General features: G+C 35.1%; 1 long non-coding RNA gene across 1 annotated transcript in view; it reads right to left on the bottom strand.

Moving 5' to 3' along the window:
* Positions 1–12,805: 12,805 nt before the first annotated feature.
* The window catches only part of LOC102125089 (uncharacterized), a 145,068-nt gene continuing 138,571 nt past the window's right edge, over positions 12,806–19,302 (bottom strand). Inside the window, exon 6 of the long non-coding RNA XR_010586384.2 lies at positions 12,806–13,007. This is a non-coding gene — a long non-coding RNA (uncharacterized lncRNA). The remainder of the gene's footprint in view (positions 13,008–19,302) is intronic.

The following is a 19,302-nucleotide window of genomic DNA, read 5'->3' as shown; positions in this document are numbered from 1 at the left end:
TATGAATAGAGGCTTATTATTTGCAGCCAAAATTTAAATTTTTATTTTATTTTACAGTTTTAGATAAAACACTAGGTGGCACTGTTGTCACAATGAAAAACTGCATTCATCTACTTCATACTCTGGAAGTAAGAACCTTCTTTTAAAGCTCTTAAGACTTCACTATCTATTGCTTTCACTTTTCCAGTTTGATTAAAATATATATGTAATAAACATGAAATAGAGAAATTAAAATTCATTGTCAACATCTGCTATTCACTAAGAGGTGTGAACCATGATAACTTTTTAAGAAAGTGTTCTCTAAATTCTAGAGTTTTAAGAAATGTTTGCATAAAGAAGTAGCTATTATAAACAAATATTCTATTTTCTTTGTTCAAAACCTTTATTTCTTTATTTAATGTAGCAATATTATATTGAAATAGTTTTAAAAATTCTTTCTGAAAAAGACTGCCTGAAGTTTAATGGGATGCTTAACAACCAAAGATCAAATATCTTTAAATAATTAAACAAATAATTCTAGAAAATATTATTATTCTGCAGTTAAAGGGAGAAAATGAGTAGATCTCAAAAATATCAGTTCATATGCTTGTGTGTTTGTGTGGAAGCAGGAAAATACAGATACAAGAAAAAGGAGAAAAATTATCAGTGAAAGGAAAAGTAGTTAATCTTAAAAAGAGATTGGAAAGTGTCAGGTAAAGGTTTGAGAAAGAGAAGTGGAGATAGAATGTGATTCTTACAGAACCAATAGGTTACCTTCCATGAGGTCTGCCAGATATCAAAGTGAAGATATGCTTCTGTCTGCTTAATCTGAGTTTAGGTTATGTATGTGGGGAGGGGAAGAGGAAGGTTTGCTAAATGCTCCTAACACTCAAAACACCTGCTGACAGGAGTCAATATATTTCAGCCTTTTGCACAAGGCTGCAGTTTAGTTTGGTGAGAATGAATACAGATCCTGAGCTAATGTGCCTATATTTGAATTCCAGCACACTGGGCAATTTATTATATTTCTACATGTTGATTTTCTTATCTAGCAATTAGGGTAATGATATTCTTTTGAGTTGATTTGGGAACAATGTTAGAAAATTCATGTAATGCACAAAGCCTGACACATTGATAGGCTTTAGTTGGAGTGGTAGTGGTGGTTGTACAGGTTGTTAGTATTAACAAAGTCCTGGAACTATATGGGTGGTGCCATTTCCCAGCTGACATGCTGCCTGCAGACATCAGCAGTTTTATCCAAAAGGCTGTGTATAATGCAGGGATTGGGCCTGGGGTTCAGGGGCATCAAGAACTTTTGTTATCTTTCCACCTTTGCTTCTATAGAGCACATCCACTAACTGCAGAACCTTCAGAAAATGACATAATCTCTTTGATTCTCAATGTTCTCACCTGTAAAATACAAATTAAAACAGTGAACCTTCTCTCCAAGGAGGTTTTATGAGAACAACCATATATATTTATTACTGTAATAAATGTGCAAGAAGAGTAGAATTTATATTAATTATTGTGGGTACTACTACAATGTCTACTCCTGCTGCCATAGATGATCCCCTTGTGATTGCTCAGTCTGTGAGAGTTTTTCTACCTTTTAATTCTTTTTAACTTGGAAAAGCATTTAAAGATTTCAATAATATGCTTCTATGCTGACCTCTCCACTAATCCTGAAAGAAAAAGAATTACCAATAGCAAATGAATTTAGAAAAATTAACAACAATCCCAGACAAAAGAATTATAAAAGAGCACAGATTTAAAATGTAGGAATATTGTCATTTGCAAATCAGAATATAATACTAATTTGCTGACCCCACTATGCAAACAGCAAATGCTATATTTTGACCAAGTTATAAAAAACTGTTTCTTTCTAAAACACTTGTTTTGAAAACAATTGAAAGATAATCTAAAGTGTATTTTTTAACTTACAGGCCCATGTTATTTTATTAAATATGCCTAAGTCTAAATTCTTTTCTTCCTTATATTAAAAATTGCATGATGATAAAGACTGGCTTCACACTCTCAGCACTGATCTCAACACCTGAACATAGTAGGTACTGAACAACCTTTCTCAAGAAAGAACAAATGAATGAATAAAAAAGGATATATTCAAATAGTCTGTCAATTGAATCATAATGTAACAGCTTTTTAAAAGCTCTTTCTGGCATTTGAGATCAAAATTACTGCTTATATCTTATCTGGCAGCACTATAACCTGTGGACCTTCAAATGTTGACATTCTGAGAGTGCGTAAATGGATTACGGAAAAGCCAACCAGATTCATACTTATTTGTGCTACTCCACCATTCCCCAATAGACCCCAGAAGGTCTTACTCTTTTGACCTTCAGTACTAGCTAAATAATACCAAATAGTCCCAAATGAATTAGAAGCATCGGGGCAATTTAATACATGAAATCATGTATTTTATCACTTATTATTAACATCTGCTGTTCTAATTTGCATATTTAAATTAAATGTTTCATCCTATTTATTATTCTAGCAGGTATTTGTTTTCATACATTTTGAATTTAAATAAATAATAGTTATTATAAAAGTTTTAATACTTTCCCTTAGATGAGCAGGTTTGGAGTGCTGTGCACGATGTGAAATTTAAGAACACTAATAGGTGTCTTTGAGTGAGCTCTCCTGTGCTGCAGGTATCGTGCTGACCTCCTGATATTCGTGCAATGCTTAAGATACCCTGAAAGCCAGATGTTACTACAAATGAGAAAACTGGAGTATCAGAAAGATTAAGTAATTTAATCATGGTCACATGGCTAATAATCTGGGAGCTGGAATTTAAATCTGAATATCTCTAACTTCAAAACCTATACTTTTGTCACAATTTCATCTATCACTAGAGGTGTTTGCTGAAAGTAACAGTTTCTCTACAGAATGATAATTAAAGTAACTAAGATTATATGTATTTGATATGCCAGCTTTGGACGGTACACCTAATTTAGTAAGCAGAAAGCAATTTCTGGAAGGATATAAGTGATTTAGGTAACCTACCTAAGGAAAACAGTAAATCATCTTTACAAAAGTCATAAGGGAGGATTAACATTAGTAAGCAGTGCCAGTTCATTTAACACATATTCATTAAACATCTACTCTGTGTCAGGCACTGTATGAGAGATCTGCAGAAATGAAAGCAAACACATGTGAAACAGGTTTCGGTGAGTGAGAGCTTACAAGTGACTGAGAATCCATGGACCTGTAAACTCGTGAAAACAAAGCTTGCAGGTGCCTTTTTCACTGCAAGAATGAACATGTGGGTCTTAGTACTTCATATGAACAAGAATGGGAAATAACTAAACCTAGTGAAATAAAGACTTGAACAATCAGATGAGAATGAAATAATTCCACCAGAGGAAAAAATTAATCAAAGTGAATGAGGTAGGTTAGATTATTTTGACTCTGGCTCCCACAGCATGTGTCTGAGCAGCCTGAATGTTTTCCTCCATGTATTCTCCATTCTACTCCATCTTTTATCAGCTTCATCGGTCAGGAAAGAAAGTGGTTGTTGTATCAATATATTTCTTATATTAAGACCATCTGCCAGCTCAATTACTCGAATCCATTCTCACAGTACGGAATTTCTCGGAGGAGTAATTCTATTGTAACACTGAAGAAATTATATAAATGTCCTATGAGACCAAGAGCTTAGAAATATTCAGAATGACAATCGTTTGTATCATAAAGAGATCCTAAATGTACTGTTAGGTTTTTGTTGTTGTTGTTGTTGTTTTTCCCCTAGATTTCAGAATCTTGTTTTGACATCTTAAAACTACATTTTGTGCTTTTGTTTATTCAATTTAATTTTGATGACATAATAAATTCACATTGTTAAAATTACAAAGGCACAACAATATATAGAACATTTAAAGGCAGTATTATTTAATGAGATAAGTAGTGGTAGAAGCCAAGAAAAATTCTATTTCTGTCTCCTTTTCCTCTATGACCATTACCTCTATAAACCTAAGTTTCCTCATCCCCAACAGGACAGAATTAATTGCAGGAGTTGTAGTTGGGATGTTAATGTCAGGGAAGGCTTTTTTTCTCAATTATTGACCTACTTGATGCTTTTCCTCCATGTACAATTTTTTTAATTCAAAGTAGACTGTTAAAAAATGCAAATACATTTAACACTAACTGTGTGACTTAATACCAAGATAGAAAATAAACTGCAAGAAATATAGTTTTATGCATAAAGTATATGCTTGGTGGAAATTCTCATTTAAAAGAATGGATGATATAGAAAATTATCATTTTTATCGAGAAAAGAAAATATGCCCAAAATACAGTGTCAGAGATTTAATGGAAAGACACCAAATTATTATTGCATATATGAAACCCTGGTAAATATACTGTTGGAGGCTATGAAATTCTTTTATCTCAAAGTTTTTACAATTGTTCTTGTTCAAATAAATATTGGATCAATTCAGGTCTGTTTCAGAAAGCATATTTCTTTTGTTCTTTTTCAAGAAAATGCAATTTTCACATTTAAGTCAAGTGGTAATATTCTTTTTTAAAAAAATTCGGTTTTAGCAAAAAGTTGAATAAATATCTGAGTCCAGCAATTCTATACTGCATATTGTAAGTTTTGGCTAGGAAATCAGTGTATGCCCATGTTTTTAGGAGTAGGTTTAAGAGAAGTCTTGTTGGAAAATAGGGATAAAAAGCAGGTGACCTCTGGTGCTCTCTCCCATAGCTGAAAGTCTGTTAGTTTACGTTCATTAAGCTGTTGATGTGTTCAAAGAACTCTATCTGATTATAAATTTTTTTCTCCTGGGATGGTGTTCTCTCTGGGCAAAGGTGAAAAACAACTAAATCCAAGTCGAGACTCTATTATTTTTCTCCTGAATTCTCTCCCTGCTCCAACTGACAACAGGCAGCAAAGAACATCTTAGGTGAAGTCCAGTGAACAACCTCTCTTTATTCCATGGACAAGAAAGTGGCTAAAGAGAGGTCACAATTCTACTTTATTTATTCATTTATTTATTTTTATTTTTTATTAATCTGCCTAAAGTGAATGTTTGTAGTTAGTATTTATTTTGTGAGGGTTAAATCTGATTGTAGAGGCTGATGGGGTCATGTTGCTCTGCCCTGGGAAATGTCCAAAAGCCTTTGCTATGATCTGAGTCCAAGGTTGAGGAAAAGAGCATGTTCTTCTGAGCCTTAAGAGCTGCCATTCTTGGCCGGGCGCGGTGGCTCACGCCTATAATCCCAGACTTTGGGAGAACGAGGCGGGCAGATCACGACATCAGGAGATCGAGACCATCCTATCTACAATGGTGAAAACCTGTCTTCACTAAAAATACAAAAAATTAGCCCGCGTGGTGGCGGGCGCCTGTAGTCCCAGCTCCTCTGCAGGCTGAGGAAGGAAAATGGCGTGAACCCGGGAGGCGGAGCTTGCAATGAGTCGAGATCGCGCCACTGCACTCCAGCCTGGACGACAGAGCGAGCTGCCATTCTTATCTTTGCTTTAATGACAGATCTCTGTTTTATTAGAGAATATAGTACATAACCAATTTTCTGAGATATCAGGAAAATCTCCCTGGAAGTATGTAAATGAGTACATGTACATGATTTTTTAAAAATAAACTATGATAAAATATATAAATATAAGGGATTGCTATTGTTTTAGTAATAGGTATAAACATAAATATTATGAAAAGTCTGCCACTTTTGGATATAGCTTTAAGTGCAAGGGGCCCACTGTATTCATAATTACCTAGAAATGAAAAGAACATTTCAGACACCTAGAGTAGACTGGCTCTGTAGACAGCCAGTCTTGAATGAGTTTAAGATTCCAATATTCCCAGATTTATTTACCAAATACAGTGCTTTTGAAACCATCATTATTATGATTTTTAATGGGTTCGTTCAAGAAAACTTTCCTAAGTGATAGCACAGGAAGAAAATACCTGTGTTTATAAAGTACCATGGGCTTTACAAACAAGGCAGGACAATTGCTGCAGGAATTCTGGCCACTCCTGGCCTCTGCAACTACCCCAAAAGATTTAGGTGAATATTCGTCCCACTTGTAACCCACTAGGAACACACAGGTGTGTTAGTCAACAAAGTAAATCATTGGGAGAATATAAAAAACCTGATCATTATCTTTCTTTTCATCATCAGGGATGCACTGCCATTTTAAACTCTATCATTAAAGAAGAGTGAGCAGGAACAAACAAAACTTTTGATGATAGCTGAAAATCATATATAAGGGCACTGGAACAGGCAACCTTCATGTATACGTTGAGTTCTAAAATGTATGTGCTTCATTTGTATGGATGTACTCATTAACATAGATTTTAGGGGGGGTGTGTGTGTGTATGTGGGCACTGGAATTTCAAAATGAGGGAAAAGAATCCCAATAAATGAAACCTCTATTTTTTTTTTGTTTGTTTTGGCCCAGCCCTGGTTTCTGTACCCAGCTCTAACATGATCAAAGGTTCTCCAGCACCATATAAAGATATCATAATCATGCCTGAAGCTGAGTCTGAGCAGAGTTTTGAAGCTGATGAGTAAAACATAGACCATTCTAGGAAAAGTTAAATAAAATAAAATAAGTATTACGTGGCAGAAATGGCTGGAGCTAGGACACTTATAAACAAGGGCATCGAGAAAGTCAGGAGAAGGAGGACGGCAACTGAGATTAGATGGCTCCTCTCTTTGGCTCTCCTCACCATTAACCAGAAGCATTTAAGTAGGCATGAGACTTATTCATGGCAGACCTTAGTCTCAATATTCATTAGTGATAGCACTAAGCGTTATTGAAGACACCTTTATAAACTTGCGTTACTTTCAAGGATCCCACAGAGGATTGCAGACATTTTAGAAAATGCTAAAATAACAATAGGATAAATGCAGAATTCTGAAGACAATATACAGCATCTTCACATTTCAAGAGGCCTTTGACAACAGAAGTTTTTAAGATCTTGGTAAAAGACAGATTTTTTTTTCCCCCTAGGCCTGCTGTGCTGCAAATTTTTTCAGTCTATTGAAATTTACTGCTCTTTTCACCTAAAATCACTGTAAATGTTATGACATGTCTAAAAATGTGTCTGCTTCTCTCCTATTTCTTCTAGCCTCAAACTATTTTTTTTAATATAATTTGACCACACACTTACAAAGAGTGTATTACTATTTTTCTTACTAGGGCCTGTTATTTATTTTTCATATGAGAAATAGCTTTTTACTTGGCTTGAGTGAAATGCCATAGATGGAGATAATCTGATCTGTAGATGAAATGCTTTGGTACGTTGCTGAGTTTAAAAAAAAAAATACCTAAATAAATAAACTTATTTGAATCAAACAAATTTGGGTAAATAAAAAAGTATGAGCAAAGTAGCATTTTAATTACAATTGTAGTGCTAAAGTAACCATATAATATTGACGAAGCTGGTTCAATCTCAGTTTATCAGTATTAATTCTCCATAAGTAATACTGTTTCTTTCAATATTACTCATGCAGGAGTAATAATTATAAACTGAGATTGCCCGGACAAACTGTGAGTTACAGTCACCTTGTTCATAGTCTTTATCTTTCTCTGCACTTCGCTGTGAGACCTGGGCAAGTTGCTCAACCATGATGTGAGTTAACCAGTGATTTAGAAGGTGAGCTCTGGTGCTGGACTTAAACCTTGGCTACGCCATTTAATGGTGGCGTGAGCAAAGGCTTCCAGGCAGAGTTGGGTAGACAGTGAGTTTACAAAGAGTAAAGCAAAAGAAATTGATACTAATAAGAAATGCCCTATTCTGCCTGGGTTTCACCCCCATTAAACACTGAATATAATTATGGAAAATGTTCCTGGAGTTGAATTCCAGGAGACAATAGGCCACTGATTTTTCTCCTAAAACCACATCACCCTCAGAATTAAGAAAGGACTAAAGATGTTGATGAGGATAAAGTTTACATCAGTCCCCTCAACATCATACCTGCTTTCCCACCCATTTTACCCCATCTTCACTTCATCCAGGATAAGCTCTTGGCGGGAAAAATACTATGATTTACTTTTGAAACTCAAAGACATGTCTATATAATTCCCTTTTATTATCATAAAAATATACTATTTATTAATTTTTAAAAACTCATCATAGTGTTGAGAGCCAGGCAAAGTTTCCTTCTATCATCCAGTCCTAAAAATTCTTTCATTTCTGTAGAGCGATAGTGACCATGTAAATTTGTTTTTGATGGAAACACTTCATTATTTTAAATTGTGTGCTGGGAGAAAAAAAAGTTTGAAAGTTCTTTTACTAAAACAATGGAGTTACACAACAGAGACATTAGAAGAAAGAAAATATAAATCAATTTTTGTCTTCTAGTTGGGTCCAAGTTTTCCAATAAGGGGTTACATTTTCTGAGTTTTCTCTCCTTTCATTAATGTGACAAGAAGCCTTAGCCTTGCTTGTACATATCAGAACAATAAGTTCTTGGATTACATGTGGGCCCGGCTTAAAGCAGTCATTCAATCAAAAGGAAATGCTGCCTTTAAGTTTTAGTGCTTTGTAATGTTCTGTACGAAGCCATAACCCACTTCAATAGATAAAAAGGAAGCAAATGGAGACACTGCGTGAGTGTGTGTATACGTGTGTGTGTGTCCATGTCTGCATGACCCAAAGCAGCTTCCCTGTCCTACATTATGGTCAGGGACCAAGGAGTTGATACAGGTTATTTATGCAAAAATCTCCCAGTCATACCAAACTATTGAGTTTAATGAGGCCAGTTTACAACCTAAAAGAGGGGATTTAATTTTTCAAATAGCCTATGTGAGAAAGTTATATAGTAAAAGGAGAAAATAACAATCCAAAAGGTATTAGATGAGGAAAAAAAAATCACTTTCAAATACTTTTCTCCCCCTAAACACCCACCTGTAGACGTAGTTTAAAAGGCTAATTGCTTGCAGACATTTAAAGTTCAGATTTCTGACGCAAAACTCAGTGGCCAATGTATAATATGTTAAACTTCAGAGGGAAAGCCGAATTAGGCTTTGCAGAGGATTAAAGAAATGTCTCATGCTCCAATATTAGTGAGCTCATGCCTTGATAAATTATCTAATGAGTTTTCAACACGCAACACAGTTAAATATAGTAATAGAAATCATAAGCGAAAAATCTTTTTATAATATTTGGTTACAGGACATTGAAGAAATAACTTCCTGATTAGATAACTCAGAAAGGGCAATACAAAACATAAGACCAATAACTCAAAATAGTTTCTGTTAATTTAAACACATCATGTATATTTATTCAAATGTTTTAGATGATCATATATTAAAATAAATAATTAGGGTACAGTATTGCTCAGCTTCTCAAGTCAGGTTCACAGAGTGGGACTATCTTGTAAGATACAAGTATTCTTTTTTTTTTTTTTTTTTTGAGACCAAGTCTCACTCTATCACCAGGCTGGTGTGCAGTGGCAGGATCTCTGCTCACTGCAACCTCTGCCTCCCGGGTTCAGGTGATTCTCCTGCCTCAGCCTCCTGAGCACCTGGGACTACAGGCACGTGCCACCATGCCCTGCTAATTTTTGTATTTATTTTAGTAGAGATGGGGTTTCACCATGTTGACCAGGATGGTCTCAATCTCTTGACCCTGTGATCCACCTGCCTCAGCCTCCCAAAGTGCTGGGATTACAGGCGTGAGTCACCATGCCCGGCATAAGATACAAGTATTCTAAGTTTTATAAGACTCTACAAAATACAATCAATTATATTTTTATTCAAATATGAGAAGGATAAACCTAAGTCATAAATGGGTTAAATGGGCTACCTATATGCTCAAACACTTAGTTTGAGTCCCAATCCTGCTTTTTTCTAACTGTATAACTTTAGGAAAGTTGTCTAACCTTTTTGAACCTTATGTAACTTGTCAACTTCTTATAAAATTAATTTATAATTATTAATATAATTATTGACCTTGAAAATCATTTTTTACATCATGTAGCCCAACAGTTCATTTTATAGATGATAGGACTAAGGTCCACAGATTTAACTAATGTTCCCCAGGTCACACATACCATTATCCTCAGTGTTGGCGTGCAGCCTGTGTTTTCTACATCACCATACATTGTGCTTTCTACTCCACCATTCTGTCTTATGACACTTTAATAATTAGAACTCTAAGTTCAGTTTCTGAGACATACATGTTAAAACTTACCTAATATTTGGTTTTTAAAATATGTTTTCTATCAACACATTTCCACAATTTGAACTGCTAACTACACTAAACTGACGATTCCAAATGTAACTAAAACTGTAGCTAACTTTAGTTGTATTCCTTAGTTATTGCAATCTGATAATGTACCACAGAAATAATAACAGTGGTTTCTGTTTTGTCGAAACTAATAAGTAATTTTCTGAACCACAGAATTTAGTAAGTACAATTACATAGTGTCTTCTCATAAACTTTAATATAAAAATGTCAATTATTTAATTTAAAAATGTCAATTTATTATACAATAATAGTCCATAAGTTATATTCCTTTTATTAAGATATTAGGCTTAAAAAGTCAACGATACAACAGATTCCATTGAAATAAAAGACGTTCGACTGTTTTGGATTGTCCTTTGTTTCAAATGATTTTTCTTTCTTTCTTTTTTTTTTTAGTTTTTCAAAATGGGTGTTATTTTAAAGAGCAGTTTCAGATTCACAGCAAAACTGAGCAGAAAGTAGAGATTTCCCATGTACCATGTGCCCCTAAACATGCATAGCATAGCCTCCCTCATTATCAACATCCATTACCGGAATGGTACATTATTACTATTGATGAGCCTATATTGACACAACGTTATCACCCAGAGTCCTTAGTTCACATTAGGGCTCACTCCTGATGTTGTACATTCTATAGGTTTGGACAAAGGTATAATGACATGTATCCACTATTATAGCAGATATGTTATTTTATGTCTTATATTACAGAGTACAGAGCAGTTTCAATGCTCTGAAAATCCTTTCTGCTCTACCTATTCACCTCTTCCTTCCCCCAACTCCTGTAAACCATTGATCTTTTTACTGTCTCTATCAATATGTCTTTTCTAGAATGTCACATAGTTGGAATCATACAGTCTGTAGCCTTTCAGACTGACTTCTTTCACTTGGTAATAGGCATTTACATTTCCTCCATGTCTTTTGTTTTGGTTTGGTTTGATTTCATTTTTGAGATAGGGTCTCTCTCTGTCACCCAAGCTGGAGTGCAGTGGTGTGATCATAGTTCACTGCAGCTTCAACATCCTGAGCTAAATCAATCCACCCACCTCAGCTTCCCAAGTTGCTGGGATTGCAGGCTTGTGTCACCATGCCTGGTACTGTTTTTTTTTTTTAATTTTTAAAATATTTTTTATAAAGTCAGAGTTTTGCCATGTTGCCCAGGCTGGTCTCGAACTCCTGGGCTCAAGTGATTTGCCCACTTTGGCCTCCCAAAGTGCTGAGACCACAGGCATAAGCCACCATGCCCGGGCCTCCTCCATGTCTTTTCATGGCTTGATAGTTCATTTCTTTGTAGTGTTAAATATATTGCATTGTCTGAAAGTACCACAATTTATGCATTAACCTACTGATGGACATCTTGATTGTTTAAAAGTTTTGGCAATTATGAATAAAGCTGCTATAAATATGTGTGCTGCTTTTTGTGTGGTCACAGGTATTCAACACCTCTGAGTAAATACCAAGGAGCATGATTACTGGATCATATGGTAAGAATATGTGTAGTTTTATAGGAAACCACCAAACTGTCTTCCAAAGTGGCTGTACAGTTTTACATTCCCATCAACAATGAATGAGAGTTTCTGTTGATCCACATTCTAACCAGCAGCTGGTGTTGGTGTTCTAGATTTTGGCCATTCTAATTGCTGTGTAGCGACATCTCGTTATTCTTTCAAATAAACAGTTTTGATAAGTAATTTAGAAATAAAGACAAGTTTGGGAGTTGAAGATGTCAACATCTTAAAAAATTCTTTATAAAACATTTATATGTATTTATATAATTGGAGCTTGAAATGGTACTGGCCAAAATACAGAACATTTTTATAGAGCTATCCATAATATCTTATATGTGAAAAATAATATTTCTTCTTTTATTTCTTTTTAGAATAAACAGATGTCTTTCAACAAGGAACATTAAGAAAATGCATATTTGATATCATGAAATTTGATTTCATGGAGCATCAGAAAAGCACAGGTAAATTCTCACAATTTATCTGTCTTTTAGATGTTATTTGATTTTATTTAATAAAATAACCAAAAAACAAAATTAATCTTAATTATATAAATTCATACCATCTCCATCATCTAACTTTTCATTTCCACAAGATTTATTTTATCTGTAAAACATTATCAAATTAACTACATTTCTCATTTCACTCTCCAAATTCTTATGACATGTAAGTATACAAGATACACCACTAAAACTATGCACTAGTTTATATATTGTCCTTGTTTGCTTTCCAATTTACTCATTATATATATATTTCCCCCCCATAGAGAACTCAGAAGTAGTCCAATGGCCAGAACTATATCTTATACTTTCTTTGTATCTTCCTTAGAAAATAGCACAGTAGGAACCTTATAAATGTTTGCTGGATTTTGGAGTTAAATGTAATAATCAAATGATTTTTAAAATTAGTCATTCTGAAACCTGTTGTGAGGAAAAAATATATAAACAAATTTACATGAAATTACAAATTACAGTTAGTAGCTTAATATATATATTAGCCTTTCCAAAGTTTACTAGGCAGAAGCAAGCCTTTAGGTAAAGGAACAGCACTATAACGATTGGGCTCTAAAGAGGAAGTTGAAGCCAGTGAACATACCCTTTGACTCACGCTACAGTGTGGCTGCCTCCACACCCCATAGCCTGGACCAGTGGTTCTCTTACTTTAGTGTGTATCAGCATCCCCGGAAGGTGTGTTAAAACACAGATCACTGGATCTCACCCTCAGAGCTTTCGATTCGGTCTCAGATGATGCTAAGGCTGCTGGTCAGTCAGTGGGCTAGTTTAAGAATCACCGGTCACTGGGTCAAATAATAGCATGATAGTTAATATGACATTAGCATTACAAATATCATAGTATATTAATAGCATAGTATAAGCATTATAATAGTAATGACATTAGCATATTAGCATATATGGATCACAGATGTGATACCAGAATCTAGGATCAGGATGTTTCAGGATCAGATCTGTAAGACTGTAAGAAGCTGGCTGGTGACCACAGAACCTATAAAACATCCTCAATCAAATGGAACATAGGAGCAAAGCATCAAGTCAGAGAACAGCGTGAGATCAGAAGTGAAGGCATACATAGCAGTGGAAAATAGAATAGTTGTACCAACACTGGGTAAGGCATACAAACTGATTCAATAGAAGTACCACCAGGGCATGATGTTATAACCTGAGTTATTAAAGCACAGAAGGTGAGGAGGCAACATGCCCACGTGGTGGGGACATAAAAACCCATTGTAACAAAAGTCACTTGTTTGAGAACCCTGTATCTCCAGTTGCAATCTCTTTTCTTGCTCTCTTGATCTAATAAGCCCTCACTCACCATGGAACTCCAAGTTTGCACTTCCCGTATGAATTATATTACTCGATCTTATCACCACCTTGAGACCTCAGTTATTAACTCTCCCAAACTTAAACTCTAAATCAAGCACCCAGAGAGAGTAATGATACGTCTTCTTCCCTCTGCTTGAAAGGGAAGGAAAGCAATGATTTTCTTTAAGGTCTCTAAGGTTGTAAGCCATAAGAACTAATGAAAGGGAATATCTACTCACGACACTGAATGATCTGTAAAAACCGACCAACCCCTACATACACACACACACATACACACACACCCCTCTACACCCAGGGTTGCAAAAAAAAAAAAAAAAAAAAAAAAAACATTATTAACTTGATGGGTGAGTGAGAATAGAATCCAGAATAAAGTGCTAATAATGGATTTGGGAGATAATAAACTTTTCCAGAGAGACCCAAGTTTAGCTACATACTGGGAGGGGCTTGAGTGCTCTGAGTTTCTTGGAATATTAGATGTTTTCCATACTTTATCTTTAATTTCACAATATTCTTCACAGGTAAGTTTTGACCACCACTTCACAGATGAGACTTAGAGGAGAATTGCTCTAGGTCCTTAAGTAATGACCAAGCTGGAATTAAACAATATAAATCTGGTATTGTCCATGATTATTTGAAAGAGAGATCAAGTATGTAACTGAAATTCATAATTACTATTATCATTCAGATATTTTGGTAGAAGAATCGTAATGCCTCAGAAATTCTATTTTCTAAAGCAATTTTCAGTAGTAAGAAGCACTTCACAAGCATTGCTTTAGATATTTTTACATGCTTCAAAAAACTAGGAAAGGTTTTGTGTTTGTGTGTGTGTATGTGTGTGTTTGATTTTAAGGTTGTGAAAACCAAGACACCAAACACTTAGAAAAGACATTCAAGTAGCAGATGAAGTATTCAAACCCAGGTCTATATGGATCTAGAGAAAAATATTTTATCCACCTTACTCTTGGACATTTTACAGGCTTCTTTATCCACAGGTATCCCTAGAGCTTAGAGTCCAGCAGAAATTATTTACTCCAAGAAGACCAATGAATGTATCTTGTGCCAGAATTGCACTCTAGTGAGTTATCTTAGATTGTAACTGTGGTATCTGACATGCTAAAGGATTTATTGTCTCCCTTCTACCAATTATATAAAGACTTTTCATTCTCTATAAGGTCCTTTATAGTTTTTCATGTGCCTGCGAGCCCACATCCCCATGTGAAGGAAACCGCCCACCCAGAGGCCCTACCCTTTGCTCAGCTGATTGAATGAGGGATGTGCATCTGACTCAAGAGTCACCAATCCATAAGTTTTGCAGTGACGCCCTACATTGGATTCTGACAAGCCAGGCCAATCACATTTCTTATTAAAAAAATGCACTACAGAACCAAGAAAAGATGCAAGATAGCAATGAGGACAGAGAAAGAATACCGTATGAAGTGCTGACATGGCATAGGCCTAAGGTCGGAGCCCTAGACACCATTTGTAGATAGTTTGTAGAGGGACGAACTATCTAGAATGAAAGTCTCACCAGGGAGTTACATGATTGAACACTGTAAGTATAAAAGATTGCACATCTTATGTTCTCCATTGCATACTTTCAGAGCACTCAATGATATTCTTACCATATTTAAAAGGAAATGAGTTTTAAAGGCCACATGGAAGCTAAGTGTGGCTTTCGCATGCTTTATCCACTGGCATCCTTTAAGAATTTCTGTTAAATTAATACAGAAATTAATGGTAACAAGCACATAGAGTTATTAATAATATTTACATTTAAGTGATGAAGACTTCCTAAAAGTAGGAAAAAACACTTTACTTATGTTTCCATTGTCTTATAATTTGTGAGTAATTTTTAAGTATTAAATATATTTTAAATAATATGTATTAATGCACTTGCTTTGCCAGTCTCTGATTCTCTACATGAATTCAAGGTTAAAACTCATGGTGCTGATTTACTCCGAGTTGTGGTACAGAGGAAAGTCATAGACTCTGGAGTCAGTCCTGGGTTCAAATCATGATGCTAACACTTATTAGATATATGACGGCTGATGAAGAACATACACTCTGGGCAATATTTCACTCCTCTGTATAAGATGAGCTATGTTAATGCATACTTTGCCTATTATCGTCGTCTGAGTTAAAGGAGATCAACCAGAAATCACTCTACAGAGTGCCTGGTCTTCCATAGTACTATGAATAGTATAATGCTGTTTTGGTAACCTCATGTTTTATGATAAAATGTTACTCCAATATATATAAAGCCTAGGATTTAAACATCATTTTCATTATATACAGTCTCTGATTTTAGTTGCTATGAAAAAGCAGGTCTTACATATGCTTAAGACATCAGCTGTCATACTTCTTCCTATATTCAGTGATTTATAAATCTGATGTATAGTCAGAGAACATCAGTTAATAAAATCTTAGTATTTTCCTAGAGTGATATAGCAAAGACTTTCAGAAATCAGTTTTAGAAATTTAGCATATTGTCAGAAATCTGATTAAAAGTTAACAAATTTAAATTTTCTACTATTGATTCTGGTTTTAGTCTCATAAAACCTATTATTTTTGTCTTCTTTAAGAACTCTGATCCGATTTCCAGAACTTTACATTTTCAGAACTTTCTCAAGAGTTCCCTATTCTTATAAAAACACTGTGAGGTAAAATATATTTACACCCCACTTGGAAACTGCAAGCATGAGCGTCCAGTCTCATGTTCCCCAAACACAGCCAGGGGAAGCTGCTCTCACAATATTGTTAATGTTTCATTAGCAAGCCAGATGTGGGTGACAGCAGCATTCTCCTTGACAATTCAAATGGCACATTTTTTGGGAAAGTGCTTAATTCAGAACTACAAGTGGACAGAGCTATCCAGACCTCTTCAGCACCCTTATTATGGGTTTCATATTTTTTGCTGGTATTTCCCCCTTTTTTAATAGGTGAGGCCGCTGACAACTGAATTAGTACACTCTCCTTAGTATGCCAGTGGCTCATGACAATAGCCTGAGGGGGAAGATATAGATAACTGAGAATTTTTCTCAGTGTTGTGATATATTTTTTCATATGGTTAATAAGGCAATTGAAATGACATTCTGTCACAGTGGTATAAGAAAATAAGCTTGTGATTTCCCATATACTACCACTAGGAGGAGATGCATTTTGTTCAGTACTAAAAAAGAAAGAAGAAGAGGAGGAGGAAGAGGAGGAAGAGGAGAAGAAGAAGAAGAACAAGAGGAAGAGGAGGAGGAGAAGGAGGGGGAGGAGGAGGAGAAGGAGGGGGAGGAGGAGGAGAGGGAGGAGGGAGAGGAGAAGGAGGGGGAGGAGAAGGAGAGGGAGAAGGAGGAAGGCGGGAGGAAGAAGAAGAAGGAGAAAGGGATAAGATTAAAGATGTGGCGGTCTGCAAACCTGAATGTCTTTTAGTGTAATTAGACATCAGCAGCACCTAATACTAAAGAGAGGGCAAGTCTGTGGCTGCTCTGGTGATGAAAACATTAAGTAGTATTAATAAATAAAACAAACATTTTTTAGTTGTTTATCAAACAGCAATTAGAAGGCACAAAGCTAAAAATGTGTGACAGATCCTCCTTAAACAATGTCATGATTTTTTTTTTCTCTCTGTAAGTGGGATTTTGTGGGAAGGACTATTTTCACATCTTCCTTTGCCCTCAATCTTCTTACTTTTATAAGCCCCCATCAGATATTAAAATGTATCCACATTACACCTTATACAGGTGTGTGTGTGTGTGTGTGTGTGTGTCTAAAATGTTATGAGTTAAGTTGTAGTTGACTAGTTGGGGTATTACATTTTTGAGACATTTAATTTAACATAAACTGATAATAATTTTGATGTTTCCATTTCTATTTTGGAGCCAACAATTTTTCTTCTTTGCTCTTCATTCTCTTATTAGCCACTGAAAATCTTGCAAACTTTTTGTATATTACAGATAAAACCACCTCTTTGAGAGCATACTTTTCAATATGGGTCTGTCCAAATTCCAAAAGATGAGAATTCTCAACTCTGGTTAGAAAAATGTTTCCTGTAGGTCTCATGATAAAGTCTCAGGATATAATGTGAAGATTAGGTTATCAAGTATCAGTATCAGATAATTTTTTTAGTAATATGCTACTATATACTAACATAAATTAACATAGTATCAAATTTGCTACTTTGTTTAAATTTTTTTATTGGAAAATGGTGAGAAGTGAACTATTCATTGTTACTTATGTAAGCAGCTACCTAATGGAAGAAGGGTTAGGCAGGCTTTGTTACCCACACATGTTTAACTCTAGGCTTCTTGATCTACTCACCTTTACCAAGTATTTTGCCCAATGAGCCTCTTCCAGACCTATGAAACTAGACATTTGTCATCTGCTGCTAATATGTCACATGTACATCACCTGTGAAGTTTAATATTCTGTAAGACAGACATTATTCTTTTTCAAAAGAAAAGTATTTTTCCCCTGTATCCACTGTAAGGGGATTCTGGTCCTTACAGTGGCAGCAAAGTGATAGACAATTGAAATTTATTCTAGTTCAGTTTACCAAAGGTGAAGTTTATAAGCAGTTTCTTCATAAGTTACCCATATATAAGCCCAGTTCGACAGAGTAAATATATTCTGGTTGGATCATATGATTCAATTTTATTGGAAGAACATGATTTTTCTCTATCTTTTGAAAGTTATTAACTTTGGCATTATTTTTCCCAGCCTGCTTTTATGATAATATATATTATGCTACCAGATATCTGAGTCATCTGAGGCATGTGTTTCCTGTACTACAAACTCCTCTTTCAGTAGGTTTATGAGCAAGCAGAATTGACTCCATTTGAGAGGCATGGGAGGAACCCTCAGTAATCAGCCCTGTGCCTCCTGCCATCTCCTCTCTCCTGAACCATGTAGCTGAGCAAATGAATATCTTGAGTCATGCAGCTAATAGCCCTTGGAAACTGTCTCTCTGTTGAGTAGGCTGTCAAAAAAAATCTGGGAACTCAAAATATCAGTTCATGCTATTCCTCCCAAACTCATGACTACAACAGAACTGCTGACCTTCAATTTGGCACCTGCTCTTGCTAAGCTCCTTGAATCTGATATTTAGGACTTTTCCAAAATATTACTGCCTTACCTAGACACCCTTTCTTAGAGCCAAGGTAAGAATCTAGTCCTCTTATTCTAGCAAGTCTGTTTGTCACTCATGGGAATTCTATGAAATTAGGACAAATGCCAATTATTTCTACTGGGCAGTAATAAATATTTGAGTTCACGTAATCAGAACTATTCACTACTTTACAATTTTATCATGTTTTACCTATTTCCCAAAGTAATTATTGTTTGACGTCCCCACAAAATGTTGGCATTTATGAAGAACTATTTTGACTTCATCATTTGAACAGCCCTCAAAGCTTCCAAAAATCTCCATTTTATATAAAGTGATTGAGTTACCACAGAAACTTAGCAACATTACACATAAAACCAAGGATAAAATAAATATCATCTAAGGAAACTGATGCACAGAAAACAGTTGTATGTTCTTTGCATATTCAAGTACCATTAATGAATCAATTAGGACATATTTTTAATAAAATACTTAATATATATTTTTAAATACACATACATTTGTTTAACAAATAGATTCTGAATAGCAGAAGAATACTCTGCAAATTCCATAAGATGAAGTTATAAAACTACTAATGAAATTTGAATGTATGCTTAGCTTGTATTTAATAAATATTACTAACGTGATCAGTTTTTTTC

The sequence above is a fragment of the Macaca fascicularis genome, chromosome 4 (genome assembly GCF_037993035.2).
Source record: "Macaca fascicularis isolate 582-1 chromosome 4, T2T-MFA8v1.1".
NCBI lineage: Eukaryota > Metazoa > Chordata > Mammalia > Primates > Cercopithecidae > Macaca > Macaca fascicularis.
This window is presented reverse-complemented; position numbering and strand designations above follow the sequence as displayed.